This window comes from Odocoileus virginianus, chromosome 22 (genome assembly GCF_023699985.2).
Source record: "Odocoileus virginianus isolate 20LAN1187 ecotype Illinois chromosome 22, Ovbor_1.2, whole genome shotgun sequence".
Classification (NCBI taxonomy): domain Eukaryota; kingdom Metazoa; phylum Chordata; class Mammalia; order Artiodactyla; family Cervidae; genus Odocoileus; species Odocoileus virginianus.
The window spans coordinates 53,184,035-53,210,282 of record NC_069695.1 but is presented as its reverse complement, the minus strand read 5'-3'; the positions used below and the strand labels follow the sequence as shown (position 1 = coordinate 53,210,282).

The window sequence follows — 26,248 nt, the reverse complement described above, 5'->3', positions numbered from 1 at the left end:
AGGATTTCTTACAGTGGGGAGCAGGCCCATAGAGACCTGGGGTTTGCAGTTCTGAACCCCATTGTCAGAATCGGTACAGCTGTAGGAAAGCAGCACTCAAGCTGTCTTTTCCAGAGCATCATAAATGCAGCTATAAAAATGGCCAGACAGCTTCAAAGACCGGTGTTTACTAGGTGAGATTTCCGAGGACTTTCCTGCCAGCCCTCTTCTTCTTCTGGCAAGGCAACTCCCATCCCATCCTCAATTTGCTTCATTAAAAACATACCTTTTCCTCTTCCTTCCCACCTTCTGCTGCCAGTCCTTATTTTTCCTAATGGTTTGTTCCTCTTCATTCACCCAGTCAGCAAAATATTTACAGAGCTGTAGAAGGTTCCAGATACTGTTCTGAGGATACAGTGATGAATAAGGCAGAATGTTCTACTCACATGGAATCTTGATTATAAAAGTGGAAAACACACAATGATCAGGTGATGTCAAAACATCAGGTGTAAGGAGATGTTATACAGGGAATTAAATCTAGCGGATTAATAGAGAATGATCAAGTAGCTTCTTTAGCCTGAATGATTAGGACGGACCTCTTTGAGAGGATGTCCTTTCATATGTATTTAGTGGCTCAGTGGTGAAGAGTGTAGGAAGACACTCTCCTTGGTCCTGTGTGAGTAATGATACTGTTCCCTCTAATATATATTTTTAACATGTTATGTAGTTCCCCCTTTTCTAGTGTATAACTCAATGAATTTTAGTAAATATGCCAAGTTGTGAAACCATTTTCATAAATCAATTGTAGAATATTTTCATCTTACTTACAGGATTCTTCTTGGCCATTTGCTATTGTTAATCCTTCTTCCCTACCCCAGGAAATGAGTAAGCTATTTTCCTATCCATAACTGCTAAGATCATGCCTGTGTAATTCTTTGTGTAGATGTATGTTTTCATGTTTCTTGAGTAGATACTTGAATGGAATTGCTGAGTAATAGCATAAATTTATATTTAATGTTTGGAGAAATTGCCAAATGGCTTTCCAATGTAGCTGTATTTCTCACAAGGAATGTATGAGGATTCCTGTTTCTCCCTATCATTGCCAACATTTTTATTGTATATCTTTTTTTTTTTCTCACTAGAGCTATTCTAGTGGGTGTGGAATGGTATTACATTGCATTTCTAATTCACATTTCCCTAATGCAATGTTGATCTTGTATGTATTGGCTATTCATATGTTTTCTTTAATAAAATGTTTACAGAAAGCATTTGCTTTTTTTTTTTTTTTTTTGATTCAGTTGCTTACCTTCCCATTGTTTCAGAGAATTTTTTTTTAGGCTTTTGTTTTGTATAGTCTGGATACAAGTCTGTTGTCAGATTTGTGTTTTGCAAATAGTTCCTTCCAGTCCAGTTAATTATCTTCATTTTCTTAATAATATTATTCAAAGCACAAACGTATTGAATTTTTGCTGAGCTTCAGTTTACCCATCCCTTTAATACTTGCTGATGGTTTCTTTCTCAAGTTCAGCTCATCTCTTTACTTGCCTGTGCTAATCAGCACCTTGATAATACTGAGGGGGAGCTTCTGCAGACCTCTTCTCTGAAATTTGGCTCTGCGGGCCTGTTTTATTGTCTCCTGAATCTCACCTTATCTCCTCAACTCAGGATATCTTCTGGTTCTTCCTAGGTTCCTCCTCTCTGCACCATGGTCTGGAAGCTCTCTAGTCAGTAAGCTTTGGATGCAGACAGTACAGTTCATTTGTTTTCTGTCTCTCAAGAATTTCTGTCCTCTGTTGCCTGATGTCCAGCTTATTTAAAATGGTTTTAATGATATATTTCTATTTTCTAATGTATTGTTATTATTTTGTTCCGTGTTGGAAGATAAATCCAGTCTCTATAAATAAATCCATCTTGGACAGAAGTGGAAGCCCCATCATGGAGCTGACATTGGGTGAGATCTGAATGGCAGAAGGTGCACAGCCTTCTGAAGTCTAAGGCTGAGAGGTAAAATGCAAGAAGGACCTATTCTTGGTCTGGAAAGAACAAATCTGCCAAAGGAAACATTCTGGGTGGAAATAAGTAGGATACGTTTTAGAAGCAGAGTAGAGTGATTGAATTTTAACGCTAGAGAAGGTGACGTTAAGACAAGAACATGCAGAAGTTGACAGCCTGAGGCAAGGTGACTGGATCACGTTGGAAGTACAATGGATGCCCTTGGCCTCTGCCCCCATCAGACTTGATCCCAGTCTCTGGTACCTTAAGTGGTCCTCTGAGTTTCCTCTTGATCTTTGACTTTGGTGTTCTTGGTGATGCTCATCTTCCTTCACTCTCCCTCTTAATATTGCTCCTATTGCCTTAATAATAAAATTTCTCCATTTTTCAACCCTAAGAAATGGAACTATAAAAACAAACCCAAGAATGCCAGGTAATAATCAAAAACCTTCCCATTCTTACCCTTTATGAACTCAGATATGTACATGCACACACACACACACACACACACACACACACACACACACACAGATACACTGTGATGGGGAGAGGGTGGATTGAGATAAGCCACAGAATGCAGGCAAAACTAATCAAGGCAATTCTTTTTGGCCCTCCCCTCCCCAAAGAAGCATTCTCATGAAGAACAGAAGCAGAAAAGGCAACAATCAATCCTGACTGGACTTCTTTTCATCCTCTCCTACGATTTCTTGTAGAAAACTGGAAATTTGGAAAAAGCTGAAATAATTTACAAACATAGGAATTATTATTATTATTCTAATGTATTCACTTTATTACCTCTCCCGGGGAGAAAATTGTTAGATGCTTGGTATCTGGAGCAGAAAGGAATTTACCCTGACAAGGTATTTTTTTTGTGAATTTGTTTTCTTTGGTGTGTGATGACTGGGATTGCTTCTTAATGGTCTCCCGATGTTTGACAAGATCTCCAAGCTATAATTGTACCACTGCTGGTTGGAAAATTTTATCCCTGTCAATTATGTTCCTTTAGTTATATTTTGCTAATAAAAATGTCAATACACAAAACACATTCTGTTGCCTTTTCCTTTTCAAACCAAGCTTGCATCTCATCATAGTTTATGACTATTTCTGTGAAAGATTTGCAACTTGCTGACTATCCTCTCATGTTTAAAAGTCCCTCAGAATCAAAGAATACCCATAATATTCATCCTGCTAATTTTATTTTAAAATTTTTATTGGAGTATAGCTGCTTTATAACACTGTGTTAGTTTCTGTTGTACAACAAAGTGTGCAGGAAGGGAATGGCACCCACTCCAGTGTTCTTGCCCAGAGAGCCCCGTGGAGACAAGAGCCTGGAGGACTCCAGTCCACGGGTCACGAAGAGTCGGACACCACCGAGGCGACTCAGCACGCGTGTATGTAGTCTGTGTGTGCTAAGTATCTTCAGTCCAAGGAAATCCGGAAAGAAGGGATATCTCATTAAGGTCACCTCGGGCACTGAGGAGAGTCCCCTATGCTACACAGTAGGTTCTCACTGGTTGTGTTTTATACACAGTAGTGTGATTATGTCAGTGCCAATCTCCTGGTGTATCCACTCCCTCTCCCTTGGTATGCAAACATTTGTTCTCTGCATCTGTGTCTCTATTTCTGCTACACATAAGTATTAATATATTTATTTTTCTCTTTCTGACTTACTTCACTGTATGCATTTTGCTAGTTTTAAAATTCGGTTCTATTGTATGCCAAAAGCATTGAGCACTTTATATTTTCCACGCAATGTATTTTAAGTGTCCAGAGGCCAGTGAATCTAGATACTGTGTGCACATCAAAGACACCAAACTCAAAAGTTTTAAAATATAGTCCCTTGCCCATGGGAGCTGTCTGATGGCTCCCATGTGTTCATAGACCCACCCTCTCTCTTACTGTTTATTGCATCCATCTTGAATCTTAGCAAGTTGGACACATAAGCCTCAGAGACACAAGAAGAGATGTGATTTAAGGGGCACGTCTGTCTCCAGGAAGCTGAAATATAGAGGGAAGAGAGAAAAGAAGAAGGAAGGAGGGAAGGGAAGAAAGGGAAAGGAAAAGAGTGTTAAGTGGTGATGAGTCATTTAAACACTATGTGATCTGGTGACTTCAAATAGTAAGAGAGAAGCCATAACTCTTGCTTCTCTGGTCCAAAGAATGCTCTTTTCTCTACCTGGTGAACGGGCTTCTCTAGATCAAATTTACTTCAGGCTTGTCGCTTTCTATCCTGGAGAATAACTAAGTTTATAAAGATCTCCTCGCCTCCTGGGCGTCTTAATCATGATAACCGGTACCTTCACCTCTTCCCACTCCTCCCCGCCTCCACCAAAGCCCATTTCTTCTGTGCCCCCCAGGATAGAATAACTTTTACAAGGCAATCTGTTGTTAGCCCGTCAGTTTTCCTTTGTGAATGGAGGCCACAGAGTAGTGCATCTTCAAGGGTCGCTCTGAACGATTTAGTCCTGCACAGCAAGGCTTTCACGCGTCCCTGTAACGCGGACTGCACGGCAGAGGGCTGACGCTGTTCACAGCTCAGTTCAGAAGCCACCACCGCTAACACGCACGGGACGCGGACAGCCCCACTGGGGCCTTCAGTCCTCGCTCTGAATTCTCTTTCTTGACTCACTTTGAGCTTGAAAAACTGATCAGAGTAACAGCCGAGACACCAGAAGTTTGAACTGACCGCTGCATCCTCCCTGTTTGAGGCTTGCTGACAGTGAGAAGACCCAGCGTTCTCAGTCTGCTTCAAAGGGTGCTCCGCTGCCGAGTCGCTTCAGTCCTGTCTGACTCTGCGCGACCCCATAGACGGCAGCCCACCAGGCTCCCCCGTCCCTGGGATTCTCCAGGCAAGAACAGTGCAGTGGGTTGCCATTTCCTTCTCCAATACATGAAAGTGAAAAGTGAAAGTGAAGTCACTCCATCATGTCCAACTGTTAGCGACCCCATGGACTGCAGCCCACCAGGCTCCTCGGTCCATGGGATTTTCCAGGCAAGAGTACTGGAGTGGGGTGCCACTGTCTTCTCCAGAAAGGGTGCTCAGGCCCTTCTAAATCTAAAAAAAAAAAAAAGATTCTGGTTTTTCATCCTTTAGCCACATTGTGAATACGCACAACGCTACTGTTTGCGGTGTATTTTAGCATTCTGAAGAGTTAAGGTAGAGAGCAGCAGATTTCTCCCAGTCCTTTAAAACACCTGCTTCTGAGTCCAACCTACTCTTGAGCAGTCAGTTTTGTGAAAACAGGACCTTAGATTCTCAGAACTGGGAGTATCTTAAAACTCTGTGCAGCCCTGTCATCTGTGTCTGTCTTTACATCTCTGGCATCAGAGAGCCCATTCCTTCCTTCCCATCCTGGCCCTGTTTCCTCATGCTGGACTGGTATCCACCTCCCAAGAGTCTCCCTATTCTGTGTCTGGAACCCAACGATCTCTGTAATTAGGTCCCAGTATTCCTCAGTGCTTGTCTGAATTCACTTTTCTTCCCACCCGTTAGCTCCAGGCAAACCGCTTCCAACCTGGAGTCCACATCTGTGCTGCATGGCCTGTGGTCCCCAGGATTTACTCCATCGTATTTGCTGCCTGTGGTTGGCTGGTCCCCTGCAAAGACCACCATGTCCTCATCCTTGAAATCCATAGCTCACTTCACATGGCAGAAAGGACTTTGCTGATGTGAGGAATTAAGGACCTTGAGATGGGAAGATTATCCTGAACGATCCAAATGGTTACGATTTAATCACAAGGGTCTTCATAAGGAGAAAGGAGGGTCAGAGGAGAGGGGGTGAGCGCCAAAGTTGAGGGAGGGGCTGTACAGGCAAAAGTCAAGGTGAGGGGGAGACTGACTGATGCTGAGCAGCCCGCCTGGTGGGAGGAAGGGGCCCAGAGCCAACGCTAGCAGGCGGCCCATGGAAGCTAGAAAAGGCAAGGCAGAAGGTCCTCCCCTAGAAACCTCTGGAAGGAACCAGCCTTGCAGGTGCATTGATTCTAGAACTTCTGGCCCCCGAGCTGTGTGAAAATATTCATGGTTTCTTAAGCCTGTCATTTTATAGTAATTTGTTACCGCAGCCAGAGGGAGCAAAGAGATGCTGAAATGCCATCCCGTCTTCCTTCTTCCTCCTCACCCTCCTCTTCCCGCCAGCTGCAGTGCTTCTCTGTGCCTTCCGTCTGAAGGGATAGACCTCCTTCTTCGACCGTAACGATTACATTCAGGTAAGACAAAAATCACACTGTATCATGCTCCCTCAGCCTATACATGAACACTTGTGTAAGTACTTGGTTTATTCAACCTTTCCATATTTATGTGGGCTTCACAACTTGATTACAGCCTCTTTGAAGACAGAAACTCTGAATTTAATTTTACCTTGCTGGTTCCCCAGAAGCATACCCAAGACCTTAATAGGCGTGATCCATCAATTGCTCTTCTCGCCCCTCAATCACACCCTCGGCCAGCTGATACATGAAGAGTGCATTTTGACATGGTAAGAATATAACCTTTGCATCCCAGGTTTTAACCCCAAGAATTTGAGCCAATACGCCTAATGACACGTATTTCACTGGATACAGGATTACCTTTCTCTCCTCTAAACAAGGAATCAACATCACTAGGATTTTACAAAATACTCCGAGCTCTGACTATTTGCATTTCTTCTTTCCACTGTTTCAGTGACTCTTCTATCCTATCAATTAATTTTTCATTTTTCCAATAAATCCCTTCCCTTTTTCTTTTTTTAAATAAGAATTTAAGCATATTGGATTTCTTTTTGTTTTAAAAACTAGAGTCCTGCCAAACCCACAGAAAAGCAAAATATAATTAAATTTCACAATATCTTAAAATGAGCATCAAACAAAAGATTGCATTGAAATTCCCCATTTCATTTGTAGCTGCATATTAGCGAGCATATTAAGGGTCCGTAAAGGCAGTTTTGCTTTTAAAGGCAGGTGTTGGACAAAGAACTTCCTGCAGATTAAGGACCGCAACACCAGAACCACCATCCGTTTAAAATAATTCAATTAAGTGGAAGTCACCCTATAAATAAACATATTGAAACGTCCAATGGAAAACCAGAGTAATGATTAATAGAGTGTTTCCATATCAAAATTAACCCAGTTTTTAACATCTGCATTATTAGAGTGTGGGCATGTCCGTGGCTCACTGTGCTCATTTTTGCTTTACAAACACATATTAAACATACATTCCATTATGTAAACTTTTACACGTGTGCATAATCTTTGCAGTAATTTAATTTATTTAGGGGAACCATAAAAAACTTATATCCCACTGATTTAAAAAATGTGTATCCCCATCTCTACGTTGTATGTATTCATTTACTGGGGTATAAATGTTGTTTGCTGTTGCGGGTTTTACAGGTCCTAAGAGCCCCAACCTGCCTAGGACCCCTAGGGACAAAGTAAAGCCCCATGACCCCCTGAGACTTGAGGCTTTCTTTTAATGCGATCCTCCTTTTGATTGTTGTTTTCAGGGAAACAAACGCAGCTTGTACTTGTGTCTTGGAGGAGTTGATGCTGCTGTCCCAGTGCAGCCCGACATCTCTTTCCTGCCTCTCACCCCGGTCAGCATGATCGTCTCCGACTCCTCGCTGGCCTTCAATAAGGACAGGATGTGTTGTGCCGCAGCTGCAAAAGACTTCACAAACGCTGGCTGACGAGAAGTGACAGCCCTGTATATCTCTCACCGGCATTGACAGCTGACAGATGGATACCACTCACACACAGAAAAAGAGCCCCCGGGACGATTCCCCAGCATTCTGTCTGTTCGTAGGGCCACATTTGATGGAGTGCCGCTCAGAATAATAAACCCTCACCGATCCACCGCTGAGCTCTCCTTGAGTGCACAATGCCCTGGGTTTTTGTTGCTTTTTTTCCCTCTAAAACATGAACAAACCTATACATCGAAGCTCTGTTTTGTGCATTACTTTCTTTCCATCTTGGTTTTGAAAAACAATAAAGAAAAAAAAAAGAGAGAAGGGAGGGAAAGAGAAAACAGAAGAACCCCCAACATTTGTGACTTTCAGACAGGGGAGCGATCCGTGTATAATGGCACAGAACCCTGGCTGGGCTGGGTCTTTAATAATTCCTTCATCTCTCCAATCTGTTTGTTATTATCCTTAGGATTGTTTTTATTTCCTTCCATAAATCAGCCCATCCTTAAAAGCATCGCTGCTTGGTTAGCTGGGAAACAGCGACATAAAACTGGACAGGAGGGAGGCGTGTGGATACACAGGGTGGAGGAAAGGAGGGAGGTGGGAAGGAAAAATAGAAAGCACCCCCTTAGCCCCCTGGGTCTATGGACGATAAGGGGGGAGGAAGAATGGAGGTGAGAATGGGAAAGCCCTCCAGCCTTTTGTTCATGGATTTGAAGACTGTCTCTGCAGCTTTTGCCATGACGCTTGTGTTGCCTGAGTCTCCCAATCAAGTGCACCAGGACCCAGCTGTGTCCGGGAGGTGTCCAGTTGCCAGAATAGAGTGGCAATAGAAGGTGCATCTTCCACAAGGGGTGGGGGCGGGATCTGAAAACCAACAGCCCCAAGATAAGAAAAAGGGAGACTCACATCAACACGGCCTCCAAAGCAGTTTGTGATCTACACATGAGCTCTTAGCATGTAGCAGGGGAGAGGGCTGGTTTGCATTTGCATTCTCTCATGAGTTAAATTGGAATGTCTTAGGGTGTTCAGGTCATTTAATCCTTCTGTCCAACTGTTTTATAGACACCCATGGCAAGTCAGCAGATGACGCATCCTGATGATTTTTCCGCCTCCTCTTCTGACCTGGTCTCTAGTTTATGGTCCCCACCTGACAGCACATGGCGCCTCTTCCTCCGTCTCAAGACTGTAATTTTTGGCAATGTGGAGGCTCTGAGAGGGAAGTAACTGGGTGCTGAGGTCTTCCTACTCTGCTGGTTCCCATGGTTGCCATAGAAACCATAGGCTGGGCTCCCACCAGGCACTCCATCTCATCCTGGTACCCAGGGGAGTGGCACATGTGTATATATGGACTGCCACTTTCATGCTCTGCTAGATGAGGAGGGCAGAGGGGTCCATTCCCCTGGCCTGGAGGTCATCAGCTGCCAGTTCACTCCAGAGCTGCTGACCGTGGGGAGTCATTACTTAGATGAAGGAGACATATCAGGCTAGGATTTTTAAGCAACCCCAATGTGGGGAGAAAATCTTGTTCGGTCAACACATCCTGGAGGAAAGTGTTCTCCTGAAATCGTCTCCCTTGTTAGCACAGTGGGTTCCAGTGTCCCTGAAACAGTAAATGTGTGTACAGTGGCGGGCTGATTGTCAGCCAGGAGGGAGACGCACACGGAGGTAAGGAGTCCTAACCAAGAGACTGCCTTACTGCTCCTGGTTCTCAGAAAGAACAAAGCCCCTTGGTGGCCGGCAATGATCAGGGTGGCCACGGCAAATGTGAATGAATGAACAGTTTTCTCGACCTTGAAAATCAGTCCGGTGCTATTTATGTCTGAATGAGCCACTCTGAGGTAACAGGTCCAGGTTCGCAAATGGTCCCCAGCGATGCTACTCACTGTCACAGCATGTGCTCTGTCGCCCTTTTCTTAAATATTATGGGGTACAGTGTCACTGCACAAACTAACCCAGAGTGTGGTTTCAATATCCATGTCTATCAGCAGTCAAGGGTTCCTACCACGATGCCCGTCCTTCCAGAAAGGCCTTTTGATGAAGGATCTGTAAACGCTTTACAAAACCTCAGCTAATGAAGTTTTGCATCCCCCACAAGGCAAACAGCACATATCACTTCTGCCATGCATTGTGATCTTCAAAGCGGCGGACACAGTGCTAACGTATTCAAATCACCTAATTTGTCTCTCGTAACTTCATAAAAAATTCCTTAATGGAAATTTCCCAAGTGGACCTTGGCGAGAGGAAGTTTCCAGTGAGAGGAAATAAAGAAAGAAAGAAAGGATCACTTTCACTTTATGGTTTCTGTTCCTTTTAATTAAATAAAAGCAGCAGAGTGTGCAAAACTGGATTTGTGCCATATTACTCAACCTGAAGGGAGCATGATGTCAAGTCGCAAAAATCTAAAACTATGGAGAGTGTACCATTTAGGAATTAGAAATGTTTTCTTTCCATGGGAAGTTTGCTTGGAAACTTTTGAAGACCTTTTGAGTCTATACACAGTCTGCTCACACAATATACAAAATCTGTAGGTGTGGACTCCAGCTTTAATGGGGGTGGGGTGTCATCTGAGTCTTGACCCGGGTCTGGTCCACTCTGCTCCTGCTGCTCATTCTAGGAGGGGGCAAAGATCGCAAGGGTCTGCATCTGACATAATGGGAGCAAACATCCACGGAGCCCTCCCAGCGCCCCGGGCATATTGCAGGGGCCCTGGTGGGTGTGGCTCTGAGCGACCCACCAGCCCCACGAGGGGAGCACTACCGCCATCCCAGCTTGCAATCAGAGGAGCTAGCACAGTTTCTCCTGGTCACATAGTAGGTCCTGGAGCTGGCTGCTCCCCAACAGACGGCTCTCATCACCATCCCTTACTGAATCCCTACCATGAGGTTTTTCCAAGCAAAACTGATTTGAAACGTTTTTAATTGTGCTGATAATTAAGTTTTATGTTATTTGTATTAATTAATCATTAATATTCTAAGTCCTTCCTCCCTCCAATAATGATAAGACTGAATGAAAGTTGGCTAAAAATGGAAAGAAATGGTAATTGTGAGAGTCCCAGGAAGGAATGATGAGGAAGCAGAAAGGAAGGAAGAAAAGAGGATACATGGTTCTCATTTTAGCGGCCTGGAGGGGGAAGCAGGAAACTTGGGGTCAGGGGTCATAGGGCGTGGCCACTCCAGGACCCCGGCAAGGGCACCTCATCTTCCTGAGAGACCAGCTGTGGGGCCACCCCGACGGGACCTAAACCTTGTCCTTGACACTGGCCTTGTCCTGTCCTGTCTCCCATGATGTGAAAACCGCCCAGCTCTGGCTGCTCATTACAACTGTGAAGTGCCGGCCATGAGGTCTGATTGGAAGTGATCTTGGGATAAACGCAGTATAACAAGCTTGACAGAATGTTGCACAGCACACTGAAGGAAGAGCCCTTGTCTTCTTGGGTGGGGAGGCTACTCAATGTGACCACCTCCACCCCCGACTCCAGGTGTGGTCTCACTGGCCCAGCCTCGTGGCGAAGGGCCAGGCCTCGTCCTGCTAGGAGCAAGTCTTGAAGACATTCTCTCAGGAGCCAGCTAAGCTCATTCCTCGGTGGCCCTAATGAAACAGATGGTTACACACCGTGCAAGGAGCACCCCGAGGCATTACCGGTTTTGTGTGCTCAACTTCACAGGCCTCTGTGCCTGTGAGTGCAGGCGGTGGGGGTAGTATTCACCCCCATTCATCACACACCATTCCCCCACTTTTCCGCTGATAAATCATCAAAGTAAGAATCCCAGAATTGTAAACTTGTTACAGGCCCACTCTACTGTTTGGAATAAAGTTCGGCCATTAAGAGGGGAGTGGTTGAGTTCATCTGGGCTCCTCCCTCACCCTCCCGAATTCCAGTCTGCTTTCCTTCTTTCCTGTCCATTGTCCAAGTGCAGTAGACAGCTCCCTGGGTGCCTAAGATAACCGCACCCCCACTTCCCGCCTTCTGGCTGCCTCTTCCTGGGAAGGCCCAGCCATCAGTCCACCAGTATGTGGACCCGTGGGTCACACAGCATCCCTCTCTGCTGGACCACAGGCTCCTGCGATCTCAGGGGGGAACCAGAGCAGAGGTGTTATCCCAGGCCTGGGGATGCTGAAGCCGATGAGACTCTGAGCTGCCCGCTGCTTTCAGGAAGTGGCTTGATCACTGACCTGATCACTGGGTAGTGGCATACTCCAGGGTCTCTGGAATCCAAGGTGCTCCTGGGCGATGACTGAGTTTCTTTGCAACCACAGTTTGAGGCTTTTAATTTTAATTAAGGAAGACAAGGGCATGGTAAAATGAAGGTGTAATGTATGTACATACATGGGTGCTCAGTTCAGTTCAGTTCAGTTCAGTCACTCAGTCACGTCCAATTCTTTGCAACCCCATGAACCGTAGCATGCCAGGTTTCCCTGTCCAACACTAACTCCCAGAGTTTACCCAAACTCATGTCCACTGAGCTGGTGATGCCATCCAACCATCTCATCCTCTGTTGTCCCCTTCTCCTTCTGCCTTCAATCTTTCCCAACATCAGGGTCTTTTCCAATGAGTCAGCCCTTCATATCAGGTGGCCAAAGTATTGGAGTTTCAGCTTCAGCATCAGTCCTTCCAATGAATACCCAGGACTGATCTCCTTTAGGATGGACTGCTTGGACCTACTTGCAGTCCAAGAGACTCAAAAATCTTCTCCAGCACCACAGTTCAAAAGCATCAATTCTTCTGCATTCAGCTTTCTTTATAGTCCAACTCTCACACCCATACATGACCACTGGAAAAACCATAGCCTTGACTAGACGGACCTTTGTTGACAAAGTAATGTCTCTGCTGTTTAATATGCTGTCTAGTTTGGTCATAACTTTTCTTCCAAGGAGTAAGTGTCTTTTAATTTCATGGCTGCAATCCCCATCTGCACTGATTTTGAAGCCCCAGAAAATAAAGTCAGCCACTGTTTCCACTGTTTCCCCCATCTATTTGCCGTGAAGTGATGGGACCGGATGCCATGATCTTAGTTTTCTGAGTGTTGAGCTTTAAGCCAACTTTTTCCCTCTCCTCTTTCACTTTCATCAAGAGGCTCTTTCATTCTTCTTCACTTTCTGCCATAAGGGTGGTGTCATCTGCGTATCTGAAGTTATTGATATTTCTCCTGACAATCTTGATTCCAGCTTGTGCTTCTTCCAGCCCAGCATTTCTCATGATGTACTCTGCATATAAGTTAAATAAGCAGGGTAACAATACACAGCCTTGACGTACTCCTTTTCCTATTTGGAACCAGTGTGTTGTTCCATGTCAAGTTCTAACTGTTGCTTCTGACCTGCATACAGGTTTCTCAAGAGGCAGGTCAGGTGGTCTGGTGTTCCCATCTCTTTCAGAATTTCCAGTTTATTGTGATCCATACAGTCAAAGGCTTTGGCATAGTCAATAAAGCAGAAATAGATGTTTTTCTGGAACTCTCTTGCTTTTTCGATGATCCAGCAGATGTTGGCAATTTGATCTCTGGTTCCTCTGTCTTTTCTAAAACCAGCTTGAAAATCTGGAAGTTCTTGGTTCACCTACTGTTGAAGCCCAGCTTGGAGAATTTTGAGCATTACCTTACTAGTGTGTGAGATGAGTGCAATTATGTAGTAGTTTGAGCATTCTTTGGCATTACCGTTCTTTGGGATTAGAATGAAAATGGCCTTTTCCAGTCCTGTGGCCACTGCCGAGTTTTCCAAATTCACTGGCATATTGAGTGCAGCACTTTCACAGCATCATCCTTTAGGATTTGAAATAGCTCAACTGGAATTCCATCACCTCCATGAGCTTTCTTCATAGTGATGCCTCCTAAGGCCCACTTGATTTCACATTCCAGGAGGTCTGGTTCTAGGTGAGTGATCATACCATTGTGATTATCTGGGTGGTAAAGATCTTCTGTGTATTCTTGCCACCTACTCTTAATATCTTCTGCTTCTGTTAGGACCATACCATTTCGGTCCTTTATTGTGCCCATCTTTGCATGAAATGTTCCCTTGGTATCTCTAATTTTCTTGAAGATAGCACTAGTCTTTTCCATTCTATTGTTTTTTTCTATTTCTTTTCACTGATCACTGAGGAAGGCTTTCTAATCTCTCCTTGCTATTCTTTGGAACTCTACATTCAAATGGACATATCTTTCCTTTTCTTCTTTGCCTTTCACTTCTCTTCTTTTCACAGCTATTTGTAAGGCCTCCTCAGACAACCATTTTGCCTTTTTGAATTTCTTTTTCTTGGGGATGGCCTTGATCACTGTCTCCTGTACAATGTCACAAACCTCCATCCATAGTTCATCAGGCACTCTATCAGATCTAGTCCCTTAAATCTATTTCTCACTTCCACTGTATAATCATAAGGGATTTGATTTAGGTCATACCTGAATGGCCTAGTGGGTTCCCACACTTTCTTCAATTTCAGTCTGAATTTGGCAAGAAGGAGTTCACAATCTGAGACACAGTCAGCTCCCGGTCTTGTTTTTGCTGACTGTATAGAGCTTCTCCATCTTTGGCTGCAAAGAATATAACCAATCTGATTTCGGTGTTGACCATCTGATGATGTCTATGTGCAGAGTCTTCTCTTGTGTTGTTGAAAGACGGTGTTTGCTATGACCAGTGCATTCTCTTGGCAAAACTCTATTAGCCTTTGCACTGCTTCATTTTGTACTCCAAGGCCAAATTTGCAGGTGTTTCTTGACTTCCTACTTTTGCATTCCAGTCCCCTATAATGAAAAGGACGTCTTTTTCGGGTGTTAGTTCTCAGTTGTGTCCAACTCTTTGTGATCCCATGGACTGTAGCCTGCCAAGTTTCTCTGACCATAGAAGGCAAGAATACCGGAGTGGGCTGCCATTTCCTCCTCTAGGGGATCTTCCTGACCCAGGGATCAAACTCACATTTCCTGCGGTTTCTGAGTTGGCAGGGAGATTATTTAACACTGAGCCACCTGGGAAGCCCATCAAGTATATATATAAATAAGCATATTTGTGCATTTAGAATATTTATACATTTCAAACCCTACCAAGTGGGGAATTGTGACCCAAAACTGATGCTTCATTTGTGTAAATTTGCTTTCTGTTTGTCGTGGATTCTTAGACACAAAGCAGATTCCAAGAGGAAGAGAGAACTTGGAGGAGAACCCAGCAGGAAGTGAACTCCACTTTCTACTGTTGTCCTTGTTTCTGTGGACAGAGCTTCGGCAAAACGCAGGAAGTGGCTTCAGACACCTCGGCCATTTCCCGCTAGCCTCCCGTTCTGTTTAGTGGTCTCAATCAACAGGTTCAGTGGCGGGAGAATTTCATCAAAAAGGTGTCAAGAAAGTTTCAAGGGATAGTTGTGTGTTTAGCAGTCCCCTTGAATGGAACTTAATGTTATTCATTACAGAGCAGAGATAATCTTCCGATCCTCACCTCACATGTTTGTTGTAAGGATTAAGTGAACTAAAAGCAGGTTCTCTGTGCGAAAGGAAATGGTAAGGCACTGTGCAAATGTTTGTATATAGGCTATTCAAGTAAATAAGAACACACTGTTATGTTTGTACATAGGATATTCAAGTAAATAAGAAGACACTATTATGTGTGTATATAGAATATTCAAGTAAATAAGAAGACACTGTTTTTTTAAAGAAACCATCCAATTCTTTTCTATCAGCACCCTATCAGCCAAAGGATTGCAGATAATCATGGATTAATTGCAAACACGAAGAAGGAGACAGAAGAAAACCATATCAGAGCTGTTGCTTCGGGGCAGACTCCAGTGCATGAAAGCTGAAATGTTTTCTGTTATCAGAGATCCTTTTCTGGCACCTGAAATTATTTCTTTCATGTCTGATGCTGAAGAACGAGGCAGCACTGCTCCCTGGAGATGAGCGATTGTTACCATGGTCTCATAACATATTGGCAGCCGATGCGGCGTCCATGTACACCTGTCACTCAAGGCTGCGATGTGCAGATGTGGCCGGCAAGCTCAGGCTCAGACCTGGGGCCCTCTCTGCCGCCACCCACACCTGGCATTCTGCACACACAGGGGTGTGCTCCAGCAGCCCTGCCCGCGGCCTGGCATGGCTGCGAAGGCCGCACACGGTGGTCACGGGTCTGCATGTCAGTCCTGGCAGACGTGCTGGGCAGAGGGCAGACGTGTGGCTGATAGACAACTCTGCTGGAAAGGTTCCCAGAACACCTGCAGTCCCAGCCCAGTAAGTTCCTTCCAGCCAGGGTCTACTGTCTCCACTTAGGCACAAGACTGAGGAGTGGTTTATAAATTGGGGGGGGACATTTTTCTAGTTTTTTGATTACACAGTAAAGACCTCAGCATGTAGCTACTTAAAAGCTAGCAAAGAAGAACCAATGCTTCCTGTTATTTCAAAAACAAGTTCCCTGGTGGATGTGCTGATGAACTTCTGCGAAGGCTTGGCTCCAGAGCAGAGACCAGGAGTGAGCAGGTGGTGATGCCCCTGGGGCGAGTGCTGCCCTGTGGTCTGACTTCACTCCACGCTTCAGTGTGGGCCAGGCTCCCCAGAGCCTGAAAATGAACTTGAGCCTCTCTTGCTATTGTTATTGTTCAGATAGCCAAAATAACCATATTTTCAACCTAAAATCTGTTCACACTGAATTTTCCCGTGAGTTCATGCCACCAAATTTATGCCCAAACCCCTGTTTAAAATGTCGGTTTTGATCCTATTTAAAAGACCATAGTGACTTCAGATTCTTCCTTCTTTTCCCTCCATCCAGGCCCCAGGGAATCAAGGTTTAGGTTATCTGTTTGCATGGTGGGAAAATCCAGAAAAAAAGAATCTGTAGGCTTATATTTACCTTTTGCCACTAAAGTTAAGAGCTCCGTAAACTATCTTCCTAGAGGCTTAAATTTAAGTACCCCCTCTTTTCCTATAGGCAGCACTCAAAATATACTAAAAGTATACCTAATTAGAATTCACAAAGAATAATTTTCAGTGTATGAGGAACACTATACATAAAAAATATAGGTTGAATGAATGTGTGTGTGTGTGTGTGTGTGTGTATGTGTGAAAAAAGAAAAGAAAACTACGTAGATTCTAGAAGGAGAAAGCAGAGAGGGAGATAGAAGCAGGGAGGGAAGAACTTGCCATTTCTCCAGTAATTGGCTGTTTCAGGCCTTCTGGGAGTTCCTAATCTCATTTAAACTTCATAGTGACCTTGGGAAGTTTGGTGTCAGTATCCCTCATCTATAGATGAGAAGACTACTAATCAGTCCAGATCAAATAGTTGTGAATGGTAGAGCTGGTGTGTGAAACCAAGGCCCCTAACCCATACTTGCAATGCATTTCATTCTACCTGGTGAATATAGGTCTAGTTTACTCAGAGAAAATGAAGTTTAAAAAGCACCAGAAAGGGGGGAATATATTTACAGGTATTGCCGATTCACTTTGCTTTACAGCAGAAACTAACACAATATGGTCAAGCAATAAATAAATATATTTCTTTTTAATCACACAAAAAACCACCAAACACTTCCTGCTCACGTGGGTTGTGGCAAATAATGATAACCCGAATAGTGATTCCCGTTTTCCTTCCTTCATCTCTGGGCAACACTCCTTTCATCTTGGGAAGGAAAAGGCCCAGCTCTGTGAACCACATGCTATCAGCCGAGGGGAGGAGGGGGTGGCCAGCCTGGACCTTGTCACCTTGATCCTACCAGCCTGGTCCACTGGAGAACTTATCCATCCCTGTCACTGACCCCAGTCCACCCCTGAAGAATGAGCTTCAGAAATCGAGGGGCCGGGTAAAGTGGCTGCTGGGGCAGTCCTGACCCAGGAGACCCTGCTGGCCCGGACTTCCCCCTGGAACTCTGAGCTGCAGCTCAGCGCGGGCCTGGAAGAGGAGGGGCAGAAGATGAGTGATCCTGTCCGTCACCCGCTATAAGAGGCAGCATCACCCAGTCCCGGTCCCATTGCTTGACTTCTTATTCATTCTGTTCTCTCTACACATCCGAGCCTTTGCTTTTCCCTGGTGCAGTCCACGGTGAATACAGATTTGAATTTGCTCCAAGCAGACGTGAGCATTTGCCCTGTAATCTGAGGGGTTACTCATACTCTTCTACCCGGCTGATTAAAAAAATACAAACCTGGGACAAGAGTAGCCGGTGCTCCCGGAAGTTCTGTCCAGTTGTCAGACATCACGGTGACTCCCTGCCTTCCCCGCGGAAGCAGCGGGCACCCGAGGGCTGGGCTTGCATGTGTAAGGACGGAGCTGTGTTTGCAGCTGCTGGTTGGGGGACGCTGGCTGGAAGCAGAGTTCCCAGTCACTGCAAGATGCCAACGGAGGCCAAGATGGAATTCAAGGCCCCCGTGATAGAAGAATGTGGAAGTTTTCAGGGAGCCAATCATCAAGCTTATTTCTTGGGTTGATCTCAAAATAGCAATTTTTTTTTCTAATGTGGGAAATATCAGAATGAGTTCAAGTCTCTCCACCTCAAATTCGTAAAGGCATCACTTTATGGAATTATTTGTCCATTTTTATACACTGATTTACGGGACCAGTAATGTGATTCATCACGTCATCTTGTAAATAAATGTGACACTTCATTAAACAAGGTAATCAAATTTAAGCCGTTCTCTTCTTGTGTTAACCACCGAGACCTTTGCATCTCCATTGCTCTGGAGACTCTCCTACCATAATGAACACAAATTCCAGGAAACACACACCCGTGTCTCCTTACCAGGTGGGGGAGGGTGCTCTTGCAAACAACCAATAATGACATTAATAACAACCAGCAATTTGCTGTAATGAAGCATTTTAATATCGGGTGGGGGGGAGTTTGAAGGGGAGGAGGGCACATTGCTTAGATTCATTAAAGCTGGAATGTTGGAACATCTTGGAGGATCTGTTAGCGGGCTAACAGAACACTTTAAAAGAGTGCATTTCGGGAGGAAATTTTTCAGGCTATTTTTGTATTTGCCATCTGGAATGACACTGCAAGCTGGCAAATGCAAGAATAATGTACGATATTTCCATCACAGAGAGTTAGTTACGGATTCAGCTGGGAATGCGAGAGCGTCTAAACACCAGTCGGATAACTGTAATTACCCCAACTTTGACCTTCTTGGACGGTTCAGACAGCTTCAGTGCGCTTAATGTTTGTTTCCCTGTGGAAGCAGGCAACGTCTAATGACTGAAATGAACAGAGGCGGTACCTGCCCTGTGCAAACTGCCACCAGGAGCAGGGTGGGGGCAGGGAGGACACGCTTTCAGGTGACGGTGACAAGACTGAGGACTGACCTCCCCAGCCCCCAGTTTCAGGGAAGTTGGCTGACACCTGGGCCTCCAAGCGGCAGGCTCACACCTCCCTTGGTTGTACTGAGTTCTCACGCCTGTTGATGAGCAGGTTATTTTCAACTGATGAGTGTTTAGTATAGTCTTAGAAATAAATATCCAAAATACACGGGCTGAAACATTTCACAGATCATCCAACATAAGAGTAGTCACCTCTCCATCTTGACTGACAACATTTTCCAACCATAAAAGCATTCGCTTTGCTGTGAATTTACATTGCCGATGCTTGTGAAATAGAAAGGACTTTCTGCAGAACAGGAAAGATCTAATTATAATGGCTTCTTCAACCACTAACTCCAAAGTTTTTAACAGCAATACAATTTTTGAAAATTTCAAGAGTTGATTTTTAATAGCTTAGAAACTTTGTCATCAAGATATTAAAAATTGGGACAAAAAAGTTTCTTTCTTTGTGGCCCTAAAATAAGTGGCCTTGTATCTGGCCTTTAAAATAAGAATCAAAGTGTTTTTTTTGACAGGCAAGAAATAAAACACGTTAGAAGTTTCTCAGAAAATAAGTGTTGATGTCAGTCTGCTGGACCAGGGTGCTGGCACTGTGACTAACTATCCCAGTGGGAGAGTGACCACACCCTTTCCATCAGGGCTCTAGGTCAATGCCTATAACATTTTGGGGGTACACCTGGACCTTTTTGCTTTAATATTTGTTAAAGCAAAATGAGCAAAGACACATATGTGAAAACAAAGCACAAAGATAGTGACTCTGTAAATGAAACAAGTGTCCAAGTGAGAATTATATAAAGTACAGCCAGAATGGAACAATATCCAATTTTATAAAAGCTTAAAAACAATACCACAATAGCACATGACACGCACAATGCTGTGGCATACTCCGCACACATCGCAAGGCAATAGCGTGCTATTGTGTGGGTTGTCAGCATCTGCTCACCTACCGAAGGCTGTCCTGTGGCTTCTAAGTTCTGGCCCAGTAGAATTTTTCTTTGGGGGAAGTACAGCACAGAGAAAGCTGCTCAGTATCCTGTAGTAGCCTGAATGGGAAAAAACTTGGCAAAGAATAGACACGTGTATCTGCATAACTGGATGTGCATGACCGATCACTTTGCTGCACACGGGAAGCTAGCACAAACACTGAAAATCAGCTGTGCGTGTGTGCTGAGTCACTCAGCTGTGTCCAACTCTTAGAGACCCCAGGGACTGTGACCCATCAGGCTCCTCCGTCCATGGGATTCTCTAGGCAAGAATACTGGTGTGGGTTGCCATTTCCTTCTCCAGGGCATTTTCTAGACCCAGGGACTTAACCCATGTCTCTTATGTCTTATGCATTGGCAGGTGGGTTTTTTTTTTCCACCAGGGAAGCCCCAAATCAACTATACTCCAATACAAAATCAACTATACTCCAATATAAAATTAAGTTGAAAACAATTTTCTTTAAAGGGAGCTGTTTTTCCAGTTTCTAATGTAATCTGCTGCATGTTGTATGAAGGCTTTGAAAATCTAGATCCACAGGAAACCACAGCTGCTGGGGCCCCTGCTCCCTGGGCATCCTGTAAAACCATCGTGAAGGGAAATTAGGTTATTCCTTTTCCATAGTATCCTGGGGTTTGGCAGTGTGTACCAGGTTTTCCTTCACACAAGGGCTTTTACCAACAATATTTAGTGGGAGTCCATGGAAATTTATTTGCCCTGCTGATCTGATCATTACATTAACACATTTCTAATAATTAATATTCCTTATATTCTTTGACTAAATCCTACTTGGTTAAGATGATTATTATAAAAAACAAAATGCAAAATTTTAACTTTCAAAGTTTCATGTAGACTTCCTGAATCTACATATATATATATGTGTGTGTATATATATATATATATATATGGGAGATGATTTTTAGCTCTTCTATTTTTGCAGAATTTTCAACTGGTTTTAATACATTATATGCTAAATTTAGAATATATATTAAGTGCATGGTTTGTTTATGCTATTTTTATTTCATATCTTGCAAATTAATATTTGTTCTTTCTAACATTGTTAATACTTTACTGAAATGGCCTGATGTATCTTGAATCCTTTGTAGTCATTGTGTTACTTTTGAGATATTCCATGATTTAAAATGTTTTTATTCTTATTTCACACTTGGTTAATAGTTTAACGAATAGAATTTTCAATTCTTCTCAGTAGAACTGAATTTTCAATATAGAATGCTTTGTGTTCATTGCACCCTGCTGTTGTTTCATGAAAAGAATAGGTTCTTTTATCTCCCTGAGGATATCAGTAATTTCTTTTTTAAAATTTTCTTCAATCTTAATCTCTTTTTCTTCTAATAATTTTAACCTTTTGTTCATTTTGGTCTTTGTTTTTTATTTTGAGCAATTTCTTTACATTTCTGCTCCTTCTCAGCTCATATTTAAGAGGAAAAAAGAGAAAGGACCCTTTATATAAGAACTTTCATATTGTCAGGATGTACTGACATACACAACCAGGCCTCACTTCATTTCAGGTATGTCTCATCAGCTATTCCTTTGGTAGATATCCTCTTCCAATTATCTTCTTTTGTTTTTCGTCAAAAAATGATGATTTTAGGTTGGGTTTCTTATCACATCTCAGACTTTTCCATCTCTTAAAACTTTTGTTTTCTTTTCCTCTGTCTTCTCTTCTTGGACAACGTCTGTAAATTATTCTCTATATTAATAATTCAATTTCCTGGCTAGTATAAATTCTGACATTTACTGTTTCCTAAAGGAGAATTTTGGGTCCCTTGTAATTATCCCATCTTTACTTATCTCCCGTTTCCTCACACCCTGTTGTGTTCAAGCTTCCAGCTTTGATGTTCCACTCCTATTTCATAACTATACCACTGAAAAGATAGCAAAATTTTTCAAAAATTTGATCTTATTTTCTGTGCTGTGCTTAGTTACTTAGTCTCATCTGACTCTTTGTGACCCCATGGACTGTAGCCCTCCAGGCTCTTCTGTCCACGGGATTCTCCAGGCAACAATACTGGAGTGGGTTGCCATGCCCTCCTCCAGGGAGGAGGAGGATCTTCCTGACCCAGGATCGAAGCTGGGTCTCCCACACTGTAGACAGGTTCTTTACTGTTTGAGTCATCAAAGAAGCCCATCTTATTTCCGGCTAGAAATCTACTTGTGCATTCTGCTCTTTCTCTTCCTAGTCAGGACACGCCATTTCTCATCTCTTGCAGATGTACTTTAAGACTTTATCACCAATCAGAGGGGTGGGCTCTGCAGACCTGCTGTAAGTTAGATTAGTGCTTGAGTGTGGATTCTTGTTCTCAGCCTGGTCATCTGGTGACAGTGCCCACCCGGGACCCCCAGAGTCACTCATCGACTGTGTTCCTTAACCAAATTTCCCTGGAACGGAGCCAGTAGAAAAGTTTTCCAAGATTCAGTCTATAAATTGTCTAGAAGTCCTTATTTTTGTGGGACATTTGAGTCTCCATAGTCATTTAGTGAGGAGAAGGAATCAGCTGTGTTGGGAAATTTTAACAGACACTATATTTGGGTGAAAAGCTTGATAGGTCCTACCCAACCTGCCCTCCATCCACTTTTCAAACTTCCAGAAACCCGCTGGTTTGTGGAATAGGCCACACTCTGCAACATTTCTCCATTTCTCAGGAAAACAGCCTGCTGTTCTTATTTTCCCATCCATTAAGCAAGGGCATGTTCATCTTCGGCACTTGACTGTATGTTCATTAAACCAGTGGCTGGCTCTGTTCCATGTCTGCTTGATGAAATGATGAGAAATGTGGTCCTGAACTGACTGAATATACACGATGCCATTGAGCCCTGATCCTTGGTGGCATTAGTACTGCTGTATTTATTATTTACATATTTAATGACCTTATTGATAGTATGCACTGTTAGTGCTACTAATTATAACACAATAAATATAATTTATAAACATAGTTTATGGGGATCTACATAATCAACCGCTAGCAACAATGCCTGCCACAGCTGCAGACATTTCCCCCCGTAAGCACAGATGATCCTAAGAAAGAGGGCCACTGGCTCACAGAAAACCTTTTAAATAAGTATTTTAATGCATTGTAAACAGATTGCAAGTAACACATGCTATTTGCTTCAAAATTTATTTTTGGAGATGGCTTCAAAAATAAATCCAAATGATCATTTTATGAGAATGGCGTGCTTCCCTGTCTCTGAAACTTCACAAAGTGTTCACAAAGGTTCTCCTATATAACATCATGGCAAGATTTACTATGTGGAGTGTCAAGTTAAGAACTGTGAGGATTCCAGGATAATATTATGGCCAAAACATACAGCTGCCACGGGATAAAGGAAGACATCTCTTGTCTCTGGGAAGAGAGGTGCTAGGTCATGAGAACATTTTTCTTGGATTCAGAGACAGAGAAAATGAGCAGGGGGTGAGAAACTAGGGAGTGGGTGCAAATTAGAAGCGAATGTAACTGTTAGGTCAGATTTCTGGTCATCTGTTCAAGGGAGTCAAAATGTTGGATGAAACAAGCCTTGACCTGCTTCTCAACTCCTGAGTGGCCATTGCTAGGTGTTGGGTGATGCCAGAAGAGAAGAACAATTTCCTAACTTTCTTCACCATTGAGGCTCATTGAGACTTCACACACATCCATATCTCAGGCCAAAAATACCTTACTGTGCATAGGCTCAATCTGAAAAGGACAGAGTTTAACTAAATAAACCAAACAATTTATTTCTAGTAAACTGTTTTACATGCAAGAAATACCATCACAGAGAACCACATCTGGTGTTGGAATCAATCTTGGCTTCGTGTAATTGGACCTTTTGTGCTCAGTCACTAAGGCATGTCCGACTCTTTGCAACCCATGAACTGCAGTCTGCCAGGCTCCTCTGTCCATGGGATTTCCCAGGCAAGAATATTGGTGTCTGGGTTGCCATGTCCTCCTCCAGGGGATCTTCCCAACCCAGGGATCGAAGCTGCATCTCCTGAATTGGCAGGTGAGTTCTTCACCACCAAGCCACCAGGGAAACCCCAGTTGGAACTCAGTTAAAGGTAAACCTTGCTTTGTCTCATATGTGAAACGTGGGCATGGAGAAGCCAGCCAACAGTGTCCATCTTTACCTCAATTATTTGCTAGTTATTTCTGGAGGGGCTTGGCTTCAGCCTCACACTGTGTGCATAATTTAGAAGCATTTAAAATGCCTTTGCCAATATCTACTAGCTTCTTCTGCAGCATGCTTCTATTTTGCTTTTCGATACATCTTTCCCCCCACCCCCCCAAACACACACACTTTGCAGACCTACCTCTTCATCCTTCAAGGTGGCTCCTTTTAGTTTAAATTAATATCCTTTCTGACAAGGAGACCTATGTTTCATTTTCAGGAAAAAAAAAAATGTATCTTAGGTAAGTGTGAAAGATTCCTAAGTACCAAAACACCATCCAATACTGCTCTTTGACATTAACTTTTATTCCAAATGCCCTTTGAATGCATTGTACACATATTCATAACAGTAATTTGGGCTATCCTCCCCGCCCCCAAATCCCTAATATTCTCCAATACAAACAAGATAAATGAGATTCTCTTGGTACAAATTTTCTTACCCAACTGCCTCACTGAATCAGTTAAGAGTTCCAAAACTGAGATGCTTCCTGTAATCAATACATATATTTGATGTGGTTTTGTTCAGTTTTCCTCTTCAAATTAATTATTTCCTTATATCCACAGAAAAACCTATATTTGATTGACAAATCTTAGAATGGAGCAAATAGAATAATTTACTTCCCAGACTTTACTGAAACTCTTAAGTTGTCAAGGGGGAAATGTTATTTTGCATGCATGTATGCTAAGTTGCTTCAGTCATGTCCGACTCTTTGAGACCCTATGGATGGAAGCCATAGGCTCCTTTGTCCATGAGATTCCCCAGGTGAGAATACTGGAGTGGGTTGCCATTTCCTCCTCCAGGGGATCTTCCTGTCCCAGGGACTGAACCTGCATCTCTTACATCTCCTGTGTTGGCAGGCGTGTTCTTTACCACTAGCACCACCTGGGATGCCCCAATGTTCCTTTAGTTACTAAAAACTATTCATGAACCAATCTAGCTACTCTGGACACATCTTAGAGCAGTAGCTTCTAGCTAGAACCTCTTAAAGGGAATGTGCCATTCTACAAATACATGGGCAAGCCAGAACATTAATATTCTTTCTGCTGACAAGCATTGTTTTCCAATTCTATGGGAAAGTTGCCAAGCAGGGAGGAATAAAAATATACCATAAGTATTAGGCTGGACCATACAAAACTGCTAATATTGGATCACATTTTTACTTACAAAAGAAAGCAACTTCATGAGGCTCAGGCCAATATCGAAGCATTAATGGTGCTTTCTAGACACAATAAATTTTATTCCACACACCTAAGCAAATAGCAAGGTGGTGGGTGACCAGTTAAGTGCCTTAAATAGCAGACCCTTTTACAGTTGTAGCTTTATGAGTCTCTCAAAGAGGCTATTTGGTTCCCTGAAATGTCCATCCGCCTCCACAGAGAAGGGAGCCTCAACACTGGCAGCATGAGCCAGGTGAAAACTAAATAAGATGCCAGCGGAGAGTCCTCACGCTTATAATATGGAGCCATTACTCTCTGGCACATCTTTAAGCAGCGACCCCAAAGACATTTGGAAGTTGCACGGCCAACCAGGCTGTGCTTTACACATCTTTCCTTTTGGTTCCTTCCCTCAGTTAAAAGCAGAAATGTTCGAGTTGCTCCAGAGTCAGGAAATGGAGCTAAGCAGATGTGCACAAGATAGATCACTTTTGATGCACCCGAGAGAATTGCATTGACAATGTATTAAAACTAAATTATCTTTAAAAATGAGCATGATTAATAACAACCCAGAAAGTGAGCCAGGATTTCTACCGTAGAAGAAAATGAAACAGGGATTTTGGCATTGGGGTCAGTCTCCAGACACCCATGTGGTTACGTTATCACCACATTAAAGCAGGACTGCTTAGAGACAGGAAGAAACAAATAAGGACTGTGGTCTTCACAGAACTCATTCTAATACCTTCCACATCTTGGAGGGTGAGAAACCAGCAGAGGTTGCAAGTATCCTGCCATTGCATCCCCTTCCTTTGTCCCCAGGTCAGGAGAACACTCTTCTCATGTCTAGCAACGCAGGTTCAGGAATGAACACAGCGAAGCACATGGAAAAAGTTTAGTTTTTATTAAAGCTCCATCTCCCGTACCTTCCCGTTTCCTCACCACACCAGCAGCGTCTGAAAATGTGAAATTCCAGTTAAACCTTGTGGTTTTGTACACCTTTTTTGTACACCTTTCCTCCAAAAAGTCAGGGTGGTCACAAAGCT

General features: G+C 43.4%; 1 long non-coding RNA gene across 2 annotated transcripts; it reads left to right on the top strand.

Annotated features, from left to right (window-relative positions):
* The first annotated feature begins 446 nt into the window (after window positions 1-446).
* LOC139030455 (uncharacterized) lies at window positions 447-2,948 on the top strand. Of its 2 annotated transcripts, none has more exons than XR_011482825.1 (4): window positions 447-655; window positions 810-864; window positions 1,861-1,983; window positions 2,601-2,948. It is a non-coding gene; the product is annotated as an uncharacterized lncRNA (long non-coding RNA). The 2 variants fall into 2 exon arrangements; XR_011482824.1 differs by having other exon boundaries at window positions 2,598-2,948.
* The last annotated feature ends 23,300 nt before the right edge of the window (window positions 2,949-26,248 follow it).